Genomic DNA, 18,346 nt, shown 5'->3' with positions numbered 1-18,346 from the left:
TATCATATTTAATGAGATGAATTTCTGTGTGCTATGTGAAATTCTGTATCATTATATTACACTTTTCTTTGTTTGTTTTACTGGAATGGTGTCATGGAAAGAGATTGAGTTTTAGAGTCAGAAAGAGATGAACGCAGTTCTCATTCTTCCACTGATTGGATCTGTGAGTGACTTTACTTTCCTGAACATCAGTTATAAAATTCAAGAAATGCCAAATACCTTACAGGGCTGTTGTGAGGCTTAGAGACAACATATATAAAGCAACTAGCACATAGCAGGGACAACAAATGAGTAGCTATTATTTTTTGTAATTATTTTGGTAACTATCTCAATGATCTCTGTCCTTTGAGAGGCAAACCTCAGCTCCTTGTGATATTGGTAAGATGATTGGTTTCAAGCAATCTGTGTGATCTGTCACCCCCAAGGTCTCCACTTCTCTCTCTGACAGCAGCAGGCTCTATTTCCAAGGACTTCTGTCTATAGCGGTGTCCATGACAGTCTTGCCTTTGAATGAGAACTTAAAAGTTGGCTGATGTTCCTTTCTGAGCTGAAGGGCCCAGAGAAATAAGGAAGAGATAGACATTTAGAAATTTGGCTGGTGTGTGCTGACTGCCTTGATGGCAGTCTACAATTGTGCTTCTTATCCAAGCCACAGCTTCCAATTCTGAAAGCAGATGGAGGAGATAGAAAGCAGCAGCAGAAGTGGGAGGCCTGAATTCCCAGTGCTAATAGGGCTGAAAGGGGGACATTGACAACTACTGGGGTTGAGATTACTTGTCCTTGATTCTGTGGCCAATATTCTAGTCATTTTCCAAGAGTAGATTGATGAGGCACTTTCTCTACTGTACCTCAGGAGAATAGCTTAATCTTACTTTTGGGTTCCCTGTAAAATCAGAACGTATTTTTATTATAAAGTCTACAATATTAGGTTAGCGTAAAAGTAATTGCAATTTTTGCATTAATGGCATCTAGAAACCTTTATACCTTTATACTAACACTTCTTTGCACTTACTCTACAAGTTTGTTTCCTTTCACTACATTGCAAGTTCCTTATGGGTTATTCATCTTTATATTCCTAAGGCCTAGGGCTGGGCCTAGAACATAGTGTGTATTTAATAAAATTTGTTAACTTACTGTACGGATGATCCAGAAGTTGACAGCTCAAACCCTCAAGTGTCCACTGATTTCCTCTATAAACCAGGCAGGAACTTCGCCTCAATGACTCACTTTTCTGGTTTCTAAAAGCAGAAGCAATATGCCTTTCTTTTCCCAGAAGTATTTTAAGAACCAGTGAAAGTGTTGTTGAAAGGGATTCCACGTGCTGGATGGAAGCATCCTCCAAGCACTGGGCATGGCCATAATAAGATGACCATGGATTGTGTGCCAAAAGGCACTTTCACTTTATATTTCAGTATTTGTCATTTATGTAGCATCATTTTATGATAAGAATATAAAGTTTAGCAGGGTTAAGAAAACACATGTATTTTCAGTGCTGAGTTTATTCATATATTAGGAATTTGAGGCAGATATGTGATTTTGCCTGAGTCAATAATTGTGGAATTACATTTTTCTAGTTGTTTGATTACTCAAGTTACTTTTTTTCTCTGTTGTATCCAATTATATTTTGCCTCAATTCAGGAAAAATATTTAAAACTTTCAGAATATATAGATTAAGCTTTGGAATTCAATTATAATAAATTCAATAACTATTCCATAAGCACTTATTTAGTAAAAGTTTACTTTCCAGTTGTGAAAAGGAATATAAAATTTCCATTAAACTATGGGAAAGTAAGGACACATTCAGAAATCAATGTAATTTAAGGCAGAATACTAGAAGTAACGTGAACCGTGTATAAGGAGACTGGTATGGGAATTCAGAAATGGCAGAATTCACAAGCCAATTATTCATATTTAAGAGGAAGACACTTTCAAGTTATATCATATTTGGGATCAGCAAATCAATAACCCAAACCAGAATTAGTAGAGCTATTAGGTCACCTTTCAAATTCTATGTGTTCTTTGGTTCTTGGCTTCTTGGGACTGGTGGTAAATTTATCCTCTGATTTGGAGGTGGGGAAGGAAATAAGAGGTGTGAGAGCTGCAATTTCTCCCTCTCCAGGTTTCCCAGGGCAGCACTGTTTTTGACCTCATGGAAACTATGCAGCCAACAGTCTTGAGACATCATAAAGCTGCATGTCTGAAAAAAAATGGATAGGTAAAATGTTGGCAATTGTTGAAGCTGGGTGATGGTCCACAAAGGCTCTTTATATTATACATCTCTGCTTTTTTTGATATTTGAAAATTTCCATAATGGAAAAAAAGGAGCCACAAATTACCTGGGTGTTTTTTATGAGGGAATTCATTTTGTGCTATTAACTAGTATACCAGGCTGGAAGCTGCCTGTGCAACTAATTCCTAGGAAGAGAATAGAATTTTCTTCCTTTTCCATGTAAAGCTCTAGGACATGACAGAGTTGTCCTTCTGAGAGCTAACTGCAACCTTCTCTTGCCCTTGCAGGTAGGACACTATGGCTAGTTGATGCTTCATTATCTCAGTTTAACTTTTACCTGTAGAGTTAGTGTCATGCAGCATGGAAAATATTAGATTGGGAACCAGGAGATTTGATTTCCAGGCCCCATTCTGTCACTTGCCAGCATTTTAGATGACAGGAGACACTGTTTATTGAACCCCCATTCTGGGCCAGCATTTATTGAAAATGCTGTGTTCTAGACAGTGGTCATATATTACCTCATGTATAACATCTGTGTAGACATCACCAATATGTACCTCATTTGGGTTGTTTTGTGGCTCAAGCAATATAACACATATAAATAACTTGGAACTTTTTAAATCTTAAAGTTTCTAAATATATAAGATATTATAAAGATTAGCACTAGCATGTATGACTTATTAAAAGTTGAATATTTAAAAATGCCTAATAATAGAAACTTGCCACTACATAGTGTTTTAAAATAATTGACATCACATCCTTAAGTTTCCACATGGGCTTACTGAAAAGGCTTCCTTTTGAAGTCTTGCACCAGTAGGTATGCATGATTACTGATTAAATAATTATATATTCTAATCAAAGCATCATTACATATATAGATAGTGGAATAAACTTAACTAACTAGTAGTATTCTAAGTTTTCATTTTACAAAATTGTAAGGCATGCTTGAATTTGCATGTAACACATAATTCTTGTTGCATAGGTAATCACCGGATTACCTACGCTTACTCAGTGATTTTTTTTCCAAAAATGAAAGGAAGAGGAGGAAGCCAGCTGCAGCTTTGACACTTGTAATTGTACCCCAGGTAATAGCAATAGTTATATATGAGCTGTTTAAGTTGAAAGCAACACCAGTCATGCAAATTGAAAATAAACATCAGTCACATCAATTGAAAATAAAAGAAAGGAGGGGGAGGAGCCAAGATGGCCGAATAGGAACAGCTCTGGTCTACAGCTCCCAGCGTGAGGGACACAGAAGATGGGTGATTTCTGCATTTCCATCTGAGGTACCGTGTTCATCTCACTAGGGAGTGCCAGACAGTGGGCGCAGGTCAGTGGGTGAGTGCACCGTGCGCCAGCTGAAGCAGGGGCGAGGCATTGCCTCTCTCAGGAAGTGAAAGGGGTCAGGGAGTTCCCTTACCAGGGGTGACAGATGGCCCCTGGAAAATCGGGCCACTGCCACCCGAATACTGTGCTTTTCTGACGGGCTTAGGAAACGGTGCCCCAGGAGATTATAGCCCTCACCTGGCTCAGAGGGTCCTATGCCCACGGAGTCTCGCTGATTGCTAGCACAGCCATCTGAGATCAAACAGCAAGTCGGCAGCGAGGCTGGGGGAGGGGTGCCCGCCATTGCCCAGGCTCCCTTAGGTAAACAAAGCAGCCTGGAAGCTTGAACTGAGTGGAGCCCACAACAGCTCAAGGAAGCCTGCCTGCCTCTGTAGGCTCCACCTCTGGGGGCAGGGCACAGACAAACAAAAAGACAGCAGTAACCTCTGCAGACTTAAATGTCCCTGTCTGACAGCTTTGAGGAGAGCAGTGGTTCTCCCAGCACACAGCTGGAGATCTGAGAAAGGGCAGACTGCCTCCTCAAGTGGGTCTCTGACCCCTGACCCCCGAGCAGCCTAACTGGGAGGAACCCCCCAGCAGGGGCAGACTGACACCTCACACGGCCGGCCAGGTACTCCAACAGACCTGCAGCTGAGGGTCCTGTCTGTTAGAAGGAAAACTAACAGAAAGGACATCCACACCAAAAACCCATCTGTACATCACTATCATCAAAGACCAAAAGTAGATAAAACCACAAAGATGGGGAAAAAACAGCAGAAAAACTGGAAACTCTAAAAAGCAGAGTAACTCTCCTCCTCCAAAGGAACACAGTTCCTCGCCAGCAACAGAACAAAGCTGGACGGAGAATGACTTTGACGAGCTGAGAGAAGAAGGCTTCAGACAATCAAATTACTCTGAGCTACGGGAGGATATTCAAACCAAAGGCAAAGAAGTTGAAAACTTTGAAAAAAATTTAGAAGAATGTATAACTAGAATAACCAATACAGAGAAGTGCTTAAAGGAGCTGATGGAACTGAAAACCAAGGCTTGAGAAATACGTGAAGAATGCAGAAGCCTCAGGAGCCAATGCGATCAAATGGAAGAAAGGGTATCAGCGCTGGAAGATGAAATGAATGAAATGAAGTGAGAAGGGAAGTTTAGAGAAAAAAGAATAGAAAGAAACGAGCAAAGCCTCCAAGAAATGTGGGAATATGTGAAAAGACCAAATCTACATCTGATTGGTGTACCTGAAAGTGACGGGGAGAATGGAAACAAGTTGGAAAACACTCTGCAGGATATTATCCAGGAGAACTTCCCCAATCTAGCAAGGCAGGCCAACATTCAGATTCAGGAAATATAGAGAATGCCACAAAGATTCTCGAGAAGAGCAATTCCAAGACACATAACTGTCAGATTCACCAAAGTTGAAATGAAGGAAAAAATGTTAAGGGCAGCCAGAGAGAAAGGTCGGGTTACCATCAAAGGGAAGCCCATCAGACTAACAGCGGATCTCTCAGCAGAAACCCTACAAGCCAGAAGAGAGTGGGGGCCAATATTCAACATTCTTAAAGAAAAGGTTTTTCAACCCAGAATTTCATATCCAGCCAAACGAAGCTTCATAAGTGAAGGAGAAATAAAATACTTTACAGACAAGCAAATGCTGAGAGATTTTGTCACCACCAGACCTGCCCTAAAAGAGCTCCTGAAGGAAGTGCTAAACATGGAAAGGCACAACCAGTACCAGCCACTGCAAAATCATGCCAAAATGTAAAGACCATCGAGACTAGTTGACTGCATCAACTAACGAGCAAAATAACCAGCTAACATCATAATGACAGGATCAAATTCATACATAACAATATTAACTTTAAATGTAAATGGACTAAATGCTCCAGTTAAAAGACATAGACAGGCAAATTGGATAAAGAGTCAAGACCCATCAGTGTGCTGTATTCAGGAAACCCATCTCATGTGCAGAGACACACATAGGCTCAAAATGAAAGGATGGAGGAAGATCTACCAAGCAAATGGAAATCAAAAAAAGGCAGGGGTTGCAATCCTAGTCTCTGATAAAACAGACTTTAAACCAGCAAAGATCAAAAGAGACAAAGAAGGCCATTACATAATGGTAAAGGGATTAATTCAACAAGAAGAGCTAACTATCCTAAATATATATGCACCCAATACAGGAGCACCCAGATTCATAAAGCAAGTCCTGAGTGACCTACAAAGAGACTTAGACTCCCACACATTAATAATGAGAGACTTTAACATGCCACTGTCAACATTAGACAGATCAACGAGACAGAAAGTCAATAAGGATACCAAGGAATTGAACTCAGCTCTGCACCAAGCAGACCTAATAGACATCTATAGAACTCTCCACCCCAAATCAACAGAATATACATTTTTTTCAGCACCACACCACACCTATTCCAAAATTGACCACATACTTGGAAGTAAAGCTCTCCTCAATAAATGTAAAAGAACAGAAATTATAACAAACTATCTCTCAGATCACAGTGCAATCAAGCTAGAGCTCAGAATTAAGAATGTCACTCAAAACCGCTCAACTACATGGAAACTGAACAACCTGCTCCTGAATGACTACTGGGTACATAACGAAATGAAGGCAGAAATAAAGATGTTCTTTGAAACCAACGAGAACCAAGACACAATATACCAGAATCTCTGGGATGCATTCAAAGCAGTGTGTAGAGGGAAATTTATAACACTAAATGCCCACAAGAGAAAGCAGGAAAGATCCAAAATTGACACCCTAACATCACAATTAAAAGAACTAGAAAAGCAAGAGGAAACCCATTCAAAAGCTAGCAGAAGGCAAGAAATAACTAAAATCAGAGCAGAACTGAAGGAAATAGAGACACAAAAAACCCTTCAAAAAATTAATGAATCCAGGAGCTGGTTTTTTGAAAGGATCAACAAAATTGATAGACCGCTAGCAAGATTAATAAAGAAAAAAAGAGAGAAGAATCAAATAGATGCAATAAAAAATGATAAAGGGGATATCACCACTGATCCCACAGAAATACAAACTACCATCAGAGAATACTACAAACACCTCTATGCAAATAAACTAGAAAATCTAGAAGAAATAGATAAATTCCTCAACACATACACCCTCCCAAGACTAAACCAGGAAGAAGTTGAATCTCTGAATAGACCAATAACAGGAGCTGAAATTGTGGCAATAATCAATAGCTTACCAACCAAAAAGAGTCCAGGACCAGATGGGTTCACAGCCGAATTATACAAGAGGTACAAGGAGAAACTGGTACCATTCCTTCTGAAACTATTCCAATCAATAGAAAAAGAGGGAATCCTCCCTAACTCATTTTATGAGGCCAGCATCATCCTGATACCAAAGCCAGGCAGAGACACAACCAAAAAAGAGAATTTTAGACCAATATCCTTGATGAACATTGATGCAAAAATCCTCAATAAAATACTGGCAAACAGAATCCAGCAGCCCATCAAAAACCTTATCCACCATGATCAAGTGGGCTTCATCCCTGGGATGCAAGGCTGGTTCAATATACACAAATCAATAAATGTAATACAGCATATAAACAGAACCAAAGACAAAAACCACATGATTATATCAATAGATGCAGAAAAGGCCTTTGACAAAATTCAACAACTCTTCATGCTAAAAACTCTCAATAAATTAGGTATTGACGGGACGTATCTCAAAATAATAAGAGCTATCTATGACAAACCGACAGCCAATATCATACTGAATAGGCAAAAACTGGAAGCATTCCCTTTGAAAACTGGCACAAGACAGGGATGCCCTCTCTCACCACTTCTATTCAACATAGTGTTGGAAGTTCTGGCCAGGGCAATTAGGCAGGAGAAGGAAATAATGGGTATTCAATTAGGAAAAGAGGAGGTCAAATTGTCCCTGTTTGCAGATGACATGATTGTATATCTAGAAAACCCCATTGTCTCAGCCCAAAATCTCCTTAAGCTGATAAGCAACTTCAGCAAAGTCTCAGGATACAAAATCAATGTACAAAAATCACAGGCATTCTTATACATCAATAACAGACAAACAGAGAGCCGAATCATGAGTGAACTCCCATTCACAATTGCCTCAAAGAGAATAAAATACCTAGGAATCCAACTTACAAGGGATGTGAAGGACCTCTTCAAGGAGAACTACAAACCACTGCTCAAGGAAATAAAAGAGGATACAAACAAATGGAAGAACATTCCATGCTCATGGGTAGGAAGAATCAATATCCTGAAAATGGCCATCCTTCCCAAGGTAATTTACAGATTCAATGCTGTCCCCATCAAGCTACCAATGACTTTCTTCACAGAATTGGAAAAAACTACTTTAAAGTTCATATGGAACCAAAAAAGAGCCCGCATCGCCAAGTCAATCCTAAGCCAAAAGAACAAAGCTGGAGGCATCACACTACCTGACTTCAAACTATACTGCAAGGCTACAGTAACCAAAACAGCATGGTACTGGTACCAAAACAGAGATATAGATCAATGGAACAGAACAGAGCTGTCAGAAATAATGCCACATATCTACAACTATCTGATCTTTGAGAAACCTGACAAAAACAAGAAATGGGGAAAGCATTCCCTATTTAATAAATGGTGCTGGGAAAACTGGCTAGCCATATGTAGAAAGCTGAAACTGGATCCCTTCCTTACACCTTGTACAAAAATCAATTCAAGGTGGATTAAAGACTTAAATGTTAGACCTAAAACCATAAAAACCTTAGAAGAAAACCTAGGCAATACCATTCAGGACATAGGCATGGGCAAGGACTTCATGTCTAAAACACCAAAAGCAATGGCAACAAAAGCCAAAATTGACAAATGGGATCTCATTAAACTAAAGAGCTTCTGCACAGCAAAAGAAACTACCATCAGAGTGAACAGGCATCCTACAAAATGGGAGAAAATTTTCGCAACCTACTCATCTGACAAAGGGCTAATATCCAGAATCTACAATGAACTCCAACAAATTTACAAGAAAAAAACAAACAACCCCATCAAAAAGTGGGTGAAGGACATGAACAGACACTTCTCAAAAGAAGACATTTATGCAGCCAAAAAACACATGAAGAAATGCTCACCATCACTGGCCATCAGAGAAATGCAAATCAAAACCACAATGAGATACCATCTCACACCAGTTAGAATGGCAATCATTAAAAAGTCAGGAAACAACAGGTGCTGGAGAGGATGTGGAGAAATAGGAACACTTTTACACTGTTGGTGGGACTGTAAACTAGTTCAACCCTTGTGGAAGTCAGTGTGGCGATTCCTCACGGATCTAGAACTAGAAATTCCATTCGACCCAGCCATCCCATTACTGGGTATATACCCAAAGGACTATAAATCATGCTGCTATAAAGACACATGCACACGTATGTTTATTGCAGCATTATTCACAATAGCAAAGACTTGGAACCAACCCAAATGTCCATCAATGATAGACTGGATTAAGAAAATGTGGCACATATACACCATGGAATACTATGCAGCCATAAAAAAATGATGAGTTCATGTCCTTTGTAGGGACATGGATGAAATTGGAAATCATCATTCTCAGTAAACTATTGCAAGAACAAAAAACCAAACACTGCATATTGTCACTCATAGGTGGAAATTGAACAATGAGAACACATGGACACAGGAAGGGGAACATCACACTTCAGGGACTGTTGTGGGGTGGGGGGAGGGGGGGAGGGATAGCATTGGGAGATATACCTAATGCTAGATGACGAGTTAGTGGGTACAGCGCACCAGCATGGCACATGTATACATATGTAACTTACCTGCACATTGCGCACATGTACCATAAAACCTAAAGTATAATAATAATAATAATAATAATAAAAAGAAATTCTCAAAAAAAAAGAAAAGAAAGGAGAGAAATGTTTGTCAAATGGAAAAAGGACACATTATGTAGAATAAATTATTTCTAATAGTCTATGAAAATATAGCTAGCAAGCAATATGAAATAAAAATTTTAAGGTATTTGGTGTAAAGTTGAAATGATACTTAATTACTAAATTGGGATCATTTTCATTTGGCAATTCAGGAAAATCTGGTAACAACACCCTGGGTGGTGTGTGCAGCAATTCTCAGTGAAAATTTTAATCCCCGTTTGGAAAAATACCAGTTGTAAAGATGTGTATCTTCAACATATATTGGCTGTGGATCCTAAGATTCTGAAGCCATCTAAGCCCACATTGATGTGAGGTGATTATTTCAGGACATTCCACTGGGCTCTGGGATTGAGAATGATGGTAGCATGAATTTGTAAACCAATTTTATACATCTCATCATACAATCTTTTTTTTTTTTTCTTAAAAAGATAATAATATCCTTCTAATTTTATAAGTGTATCTAGATGAGCCAAAAATATCACGTGTCTGTAATCTAAAAGAAATGTTCTTAAACATGGAGGAAATTAGGTAATAATACAAATGAAATCTGACAATGAATTTCAGAGAAGGCAAACCTAGTGCAGTTCCATGGCTCCGTCAAGGTCACCCAGCTCATTAGCACAAAAGGATTGGACTGCAGCCTCTGCAGTCCTCATTCTTCTTCTCTGCTGCATGAAGACTGAAGTTTTTTCTAGCTGTAAAATACGGCAGCCCACACTGGAAAGTTCATTTTCTTCTTATTGCTTTATGATTTTATTTTGAAGAGAACCAGTTTTGAAAGAAGTTGTAATTACACTGTATTTACTATAAAACAATGCTTTATTTTTATAACTTACTAAAATAGGTTAGAAAGTCTGGTCATTAATTTTGGAAGATAGAATGTGTAACAAACCGGTGACTTCTGTGCGTCTTTAGAATACAGTAGCTAATTAGATAATTCACTATAAGTAAAAAAAATTGCTTTGGTGGTGTCACCAAATAAGTGATGCAAGACTAAAGATAACTGAACAGTTTATCATAGAGAAGCACAGTGGTTTAGGAGTATCCATTCTGGTTCTGTAGACAAAGACTTTGCAACTTTGGAAAATCATTTAAACTCTAATGGATTTAGTTTCTTCATTTGTAAAAAGAGAGTCTCAAATTGGTTGACTTTAATGTTCCCTCCAGTTCTGTGATTCTGGACTTTTGGGACTTGTCTCAAATCAGATACTGTGATTTAATGATACATATTAGTGATACATTCCTTCTGTATTATTGTAGAACAAAAGATTTTTTTTAATTTTAGAACTTATTAGTGACATCTTTACATTTAAAGTTGACATCAGACTGTTTTTAAAAGTCACTCTGTGGAATACGTCTGAATATATTTCTCTCACACATGTTTTGTCAAGGGCCTCTTTCACTCTTCTGTTTCTCCTTGAATCTGTTGGGCCAGAGAAGTACTTCATGAGCTGCTAGGGATTCTCTTTTGAAATTGGGAACAATGGTAAATGTTCAGTACAAGCTTCTGTGTTACATAAATGTTTTTTTTGTTTGTTTTTGTTTTTATCAAAGTCTGGTTCAATTTAATTTTCTTTTCTTTTTTTAATTATACTTTAACTTTTAGGGTACATGTGCACAACGTGCAGGTTAGTTACATATGTATACATGTGCCATGTTGGTGTGCTGCACCCATTAGCTCACCATTTAACATTAGGTATATCTCCTAATGCTATCCCTCTCCCCTCCCCGCACCCCACAACAGGCCCCGGAGTGTGATGTTCCCCTTCCTGGGTCCATGTGTTCTCATTGTTCAATTCCCACCTATGAGTGAGAACATGCAGTGTTTGGTTTTTTGTCCTTGCAATAGTTTGCTGAGAATGATGGTTTCCAGCTTCATCCATGTCCCTACAAAGGACATGAACTCATCATTTTTTATGGCTTGCATAGTATTCCATGGTGTATATGTGCCTGTTTTTTAATGAAAACACAAGCTTCTGGGTTATATAAATTGTTTTAATACAATGAAATATTTACATATACTGTTTTGGGCAGGATGCAGCAAATAAAATTTCATAAGCTAAGAGCTTGAATTTAGATATCTTTACTTACACCTGTAGGTTTAGAATAGGACACCCAACAGAAGCAAATGCTAAAATACCTCCAGATGCCTATAAGAACAGGAGAGGAAGACCCAAAGACACAAGCAGACACATACACACATACACACACACACTCACCACACACACACCAATAAAAAACTAATAAAAAGGGAACATTCATTCTAGCATTTGCCCAAAGTTATATGTGTAAGTATAACTTCCCAAAGAGGAAGGAGTCAGGCAACTCATGATTTCTCAGCAACAATGGCATATTGGCTAGCATCTGTTTTGATTGTCAGTACTCATGCTGCACTGGTCTTTTTTGTTAGCATCTGATGACCTATAGAAAGGATTTTCTAGACTTGAATGGTAAGCTGTAGCCATTCTGCAAATTTTGTTTTTATTGATTTTCTCCTACAATCACCAGAAACAGGCTAGAGTTACCAGGACTATCATTCAAATGAATAAGATTCTCAAATACAACTAAGCAAGCCGTCAAGAATCACCATGTATTTAAGCAAAGAGCTGCCAAATGCAAAAACAGAAGGGCTAATGTTGAGGAAGTGAAGATAATGGAAAAAAATTTATAATAGGGATAACTGATATTCTCAGATTTGAACGGATATTGCATTCCTGAAAGACAATCAGCCTGAATATAGTGAGACCCTATCTCTAAAAAAAAAAAAAAAAAAAAAAAAAAGATAAAAGAAGAATTAGCCAGGCATGGTGGCATGTGGCATGTGCCTGCCGTCCCAGATACTCAGGAGACTGAGGTGGGAGGATTGCCTGAGCCAGGGAGACTGAGGCTGCAGTGAGCTGTGATATCATGCCACTGTACTCCAGCCTAGGCCACAGAGTGAGATCCTGTCTCAAAACAAAAATGAAAACAAAAACAAAAAACAGTCCTTTAAAGGGAGGAAAATGTAGTTGGAGTTTTTGCAAGTAACCATCATAACCAATACAAGACATTTCAATTGATAGGCTGAATACCTGAAAGGACAGAGCTGAAAATCAAATCAGTATACTGAAAGATGAAGAGAGTCGTTCACATAGGAAGCAATGCAAAATTATAAAGGGTTAATTCGATATTATATTAGTTTTGTATTGCTGCTGTAACAAATTACCACAAATTTACTGGCTTAAAACAACCCAAATTTATTATCTTACAGTTTTAGAGGTCAGAATCTTAAAGTCAAGATGTTGGCAGGGCTCTGTTCCTTGTGGAGACTCTAGAAGATAATCTGTTTTCTTGCCTTTTCCAGCTTCTGGAGGCCAGCTGCATTCCTTGGCTTGTGGCCCTTTCCTCTATCTTCGAATCCAGCAATGAAGCATCTTCCAGTCTTTTTCTCCCTTTTCTCTCTGATCTCTGCTTCTGTTGTCACATCTCCTTTGACCCTGATATCCTACTGCCTTCTCATAAAAATCCTTTTGATTACATTGGGTCTACCCAGATAATCCTGGATAATCTTCCCATTTCAAGATCCTTAACTTAGTGATGCCTGCAAAATATCTTTTGTTGTGTAAAGTTAACATATTTACAGTCTCTGGATAGTGGTATGTGACTATCCTGGGGGGCAAGGGCTGGGCTTTATTCTGTGTACTACAGAAAGTATGAGGAAAAAAAGTTAAAATAAATAAAATGCAGATCCTGAATACCCATAGCTATAAAATAGTAATGCCCTGGGAAAGTAAGGAGACAACAAATGGGAGAAAATGATCAATTAAATGAGAAAAAGAACACTTACTAGAGCTCAAGAAATCAGTAAGTCTCCAGGTTTCAAAGACCATGTGGTATTAAATAGGAGGTATAAAAAGAGAGCCACAGCTAGACATCAGTGAAATTTCAGATCTCCAAGGATAAAGAGAAATGTCCAAAAGCTTTCAGAGAGAAACAACAGTTTACATGCAAATAAATGAAAATCAGATTGCCATTAAGATTTTTAAAGCAATACTGAGTACAGTAAACCATGGAATAATGTCTTCAGAATTCTGAGATGAAATTATTATAAACTTAGAATTCCATTCCCGGCCAAAGTAGAATTCAAGAGTGAAGACTAAGAATAGTTTTGGATGTGTCAAAGACAATTCCACTCAGTGCCCCTCCCTATTTGAGAGAATCCTAGTAAAAGCAAGAAGAAGTAAAATAAAGCAAATGGCAAAGGACACAAGTAACACCACAGAGCAAAGATGCTGGCAAAACTAATTGTTAAGTCTAAATAATTGATGAATATGTTGAAAAATAATAACAATCTGAAAGTTAAAACTACAGGTGATTCTAACATGGGCACTGGCAGAGGGCAGGGTGGTTTGAGTAGGGTGGGAGAGAAGTGAAATGAAGCCAATAATTTTTTTGTCTTATTGGGTATGAAAAAATATCTTAATGTAGTTTATCTTTGAATTTTCTTGATTAAAAATTTTAAAATTAAAATAAAAATTGGATTGATAATGTTATGTGTTAGTATGTTTTGAAACAAATATTCTCACACACAGTTGGAAGGTATATATTTTTGTCTACTTTTTTAGTGGGCAATTTCGTAGCTTCTTTCAAGTTTTGAAATGAATAACCCCTTTGCCCTAGAAATGTCATCTCTAAGAATCGATTCTACAGAAGTATTTCTCCATGTGCAAAACAATTTGCAAGAATGCATATGTGGCATTATTTATAACAGTCAAAAATAGAAAATAATCCAAACCTACAGGAATGAATTAGGTTAATTATGAACAACCATGCTCTGGTTAAAAAATTAAGTAGTTGTAAGTATTTGCAGACATAGAAATATTATCAAGTCATATTTTTGAAGAAAGAAGTTATGAAGGGTGGCTATAATTCTATTTATTGTAAGTGATTCTGAAAAGTTGTATATATTCACATATACATAATACATAATTGTATGCAATTACAGAATTGATACTGGAAGGATATAAGCCAAAATGCTAATAATTATTATCCTTGGGAGGAGATTTTATCTAGCAGAATATTTTGCTGTTAATTACTACTTATATTATTTTACAATAAGAATATATTTGTGTATTATGCACATTACTCATATAACATTTAAAAATTTAAAAAATCAAATAGCAAAATCTCCTGAAATACTACACCCAAGGAAAATTACTGTCAACAGCTTGGTGAGCATATATCTGGACCACTTGATTATGCATATGGTTATACAGATGTATTTAATTTTCCATAAATAAAAGTATATGACTGCATTTAAAAATCATTTTTAATTAATTTTTGGGGGGACATAATTGTAGATACATATGTGATTGGGAAAAATACTACAGAGAGACTGCGTATACACTTCCCCTTGTTTATCTCAATGGCAAAATCTTGTAAAATCACAACTATGGTACCGACATTGATAGTCAAGCTATAGAACATTTCCATCTCCACAAACATCCCTCATGCTGCTCTTTTACAGACCCACTTCCCTCCCACCTCACTCCCCTCCTGATAACTCTAATATGTTTGCCATTTCTATAATTTTGTTATTTCAAGAATGTTACATGAATGAAAAGATACAGAGTGTAACCTTTGGGGTTGACTTTTTCACTGGGAATAATTCTCTAGAGATTTGTCCAGCTTGTTCCTACGTGTATCAACGGTTCATTCCTTTTTATTGTTCATCGATATTCAATGACATGGATGTACCACAGTTTAATGAGTCACTCGTTGAAGGACTAGGTTGTTTCCAGTTCTTGGCTGATGCTAATAATTTTTCCACAAACATTTGTTTACAGATGTTTTTATGAGCATAAATCTCAATTTCTTTAGGGTAAATACCAAGGAGTGCAGTTGCTAGGTCTTACGGTAATTGCATGTTTAGTTTTTTTAAACTGTCAAAGCATTTTCCAGAGTGACTGTACTATTTTACATTATGTCTCCCTTCCAATTTACATGCTGTTTATTTATTTTTCTTGTTTTAGTGCACTGACTAGAACTTCCAGCACTATACTGAATAGGAGTGCTGAGAGCAGAAATCCTTATCTTGCTCTTGGTCTAGAGATAAATAATTCAGTTTTTCACCATTAAATATCATGTTAGCTATAGAGTTTTGTAGATTTTAAAAAATCAAGTTTAGGAAATTACCATGTATTTCTGTTTTTATAACGTTAAAGAATTATAAATTGGTTCTAAACTTTGTTAAATTCATCTTCTGAATTAATTGATGTGATTTTTCTTCTTCAGTCTGCTAAAATGGTGGATTATATTGATTGAGTCTCAATCACTTAACCAGCCTTGCATTTCTGAAATAAGCTTCATTTGAATGTGGTGTTTAATCATTTTATATATTGCTTACTTCTATTTGCTAACATTTTGATAAGGATTTTTGCATCTATACTGATAAATATTGGTCTGCAGTTTTCTTTCTTTTTGTTTTTAAAAAATGTCTTTTTCTTATTTTGGTATCAAGGCAATATTAGCTTCATAAAATGAATTGGAAAGTGGTTCCTCATTTTCTGTTGCTGGGAGAGGTTTTAGTTTTGCTTTTCCCCAATTGGTGTTAATTCTTTAAATGTTATTATAAATATTATTTATTTATTTAAGAAAACACATTTATTAAGCATTATCAGACTATTACATTTAGCAATCAATGGCATGGGTGCAAAAACATATATATGTACATTAAGACTCTTTGTTGGAATGCTTTACACTTGTCACAAAACAGAAACTAAAATAATCTGTTGTACAATTAGTCATAAATACAATCCTCAAGTTTTCCCCAGACTCGTGAGTATTGTCTAAAAGATGTCTTCTTTGTAGCAGCTAGGCTCTGCCACCACTGTGCTTGGCTGAGTTCACAAATCTGCTGTGACCTGTAGCTTCCCCGTCACGTCTCTGGCTCTCCTCTCCTGTGAAATTTTCTTTCCTGGCAGGAATTGAAATCTGCCACTGCTATAGCTACTGCTGCTACCAGAACTACCACAGCCACCTTGGTTTCGTGGTTTGGCAAAGTATTGGCCTCCACCACGTTTGGGGCCAAAGCTTCTGCCTCCAAAGTTTCCTCCCTTCATGGGTCCAAAATTTGAAGACAGATTGTTGTAATTGCCAAAATTGTTGTTGCTTCCACCACCTCCAAAATTGCTTCCATCATTACCAAGTCCATTGTAGCCATCCCCACGGCCACCATATCCACCACCACCACAGCTGCCACCAAAGCCACCATGACCACTGACACTTCCTCCATGAACAAAGTTGTCATTTCCACCGAAACCACCCCATGACCAGCACCAAAGTTTCCAGATCCACTTCAACCTCTGGCTGGATGAAGCACTAGCCATCTCTTGCTTTGACAGGGCTTTCCTAGTTTCACAGTTGTGGCCATTCACAGTGTTCTATTTGTGAATGATAGTCTTATCCACGGAGTCATGGTCGTCAAAGGTCACAAAGTCAAAGCACCTTTTCTTGCCACTGCCTCGGTCAGTCATGATTTCAATCACTTCAATTTTCCCATACTGTTCAAAATAATCTCTTAGGTGATGTTCTTCAGTGTCTTCTTTAATGCCACCAACAAATATCTTTTTCACAGTTAAGTGGGCACCTGGTCTTTGAGAATCTTCTCTTGAGACAGCTCTCTTTGGTTTTACAACTCTTTACAACTTTATGTAGCGTTGCATCCATGGCTGCATCCACCTCCTCCATGTGACAAACCCAAAGCCCCTGGAGCACTTGGTGTTTTGGTCTCTCATTACCACACAGTCCATGAGCATTCCCCATCATTCTGAATGGCTGCTCAGACTCTCATCGATTGTTTGAAAGCTCTCTGCACCTGTTCAGGCTCTTTGGGAGATGCTGACTTAGACATGATGGCAGTGGGAAGAGAGACTTTAATGATTCTCCCTTGGCAGCATCCACAGGCAGAAAGGAGCAAACTAATGAATGTATTTCCATGGTTTATTTAGACATGTGTTAGTTTTCAAATATTTGGAAGTTTTATTCTTATCTTTCTTTTATTGACTTGTAGTTTGTCTCCCTTGTGGTCAGACAATACATTGTGTATTATTTCAATTCTTTTAAATTGTCGGGGGTTTGTTTTATCTCTCAGGTTATAGTTTGTTTTGGTGTATGTTCCATGCATGGGCTTTTGGAAATAATGTATATTCTGTTTTTTAAATGCCAATTATATTTTGATGGTTTTATGGTGTTGCTGAGTATTATGCTGCTTCCTTCTGTTCTTCATGGTGTCTGATGAGAAATCTGCTGTCAATCTATGTGTTTTTGTTTTTTTTTTTCCTATAGTAAGCCGTAATTTCTCTCTCACCACTTTGAAGATTTTTTTTCTTTGTGTTTAGTTTTCAGATGTGCCTTGGTGTGGATTTTCTTGAGTTTTTCCTGTTTGAGATTCACTCAGCTTCTTAAATCTCTAGGTTTACAGTTCTGGCTAACTTTGGGAATTTCCAGTCATTATTTCTTAAAGTACTATTTCAGCCCTACCTTTTTTCTTCTCTCCTTTCGGAAATTTGTCAGACATTTGTAACTTCCTTGCCGTCCTGGTGTCGGCATCTATTAACTGTCCTTTCATTCAGGTTGAGATTTTCTGGTTCTTAATATGATGAGTGATTTTCTACTGAAACCTAGATATTTCCATATTATGTTGTGAGGCACGGCATCTAATTGTAACCTTCTGTTTTAATTGACATTTTTGGATAGTACTCTGGCAGGAGAAGGGTGCTGCCACCTCTTTATGACTTCACACATATGGAAATAGAAGTTCAGGTCCCCACTTGGCCTCTGTTGATACCCAACAGATGGTAGTCCTCTTCTG

General features: G+C 37.7%; 1 pseudogene; it reads right to left on the bottom strand.

Moving 5' to 3' along the window:
• Positions 1-16,379: 16,379 nt before the first annotated feature.
• On the bottom strand, positions 16,380-17,386 carry LOC129059178 (heterogeneous nuclear ribonucleoprotein A1-like; annotated as a pseudogene).
• Between the last annotated feature and the right edge of the window lie 960 nt (positions 17,387-18,346).

This window comes from Pongo abelii, chromosome 3 (genome assembly GCF_028885655.2).
Source record: "Pongo abelii isolate AG06213 chromosome 3, NHGRI_mPonAbe1-v2.0_pri, whole genome shotgun sequence".
Taxonomy (NCBI): domain Eukaryota; kingdom Metazoa; phylum Chordata; class Mammalia; order Primates; family Hominidae; genus Pongo; species Pongo abelii.
The sequence above is the reverse complement of the archived record's forward strand: the minus strand, read 5'-3'. Positions and strand labels throughout refer to the sequence as shown.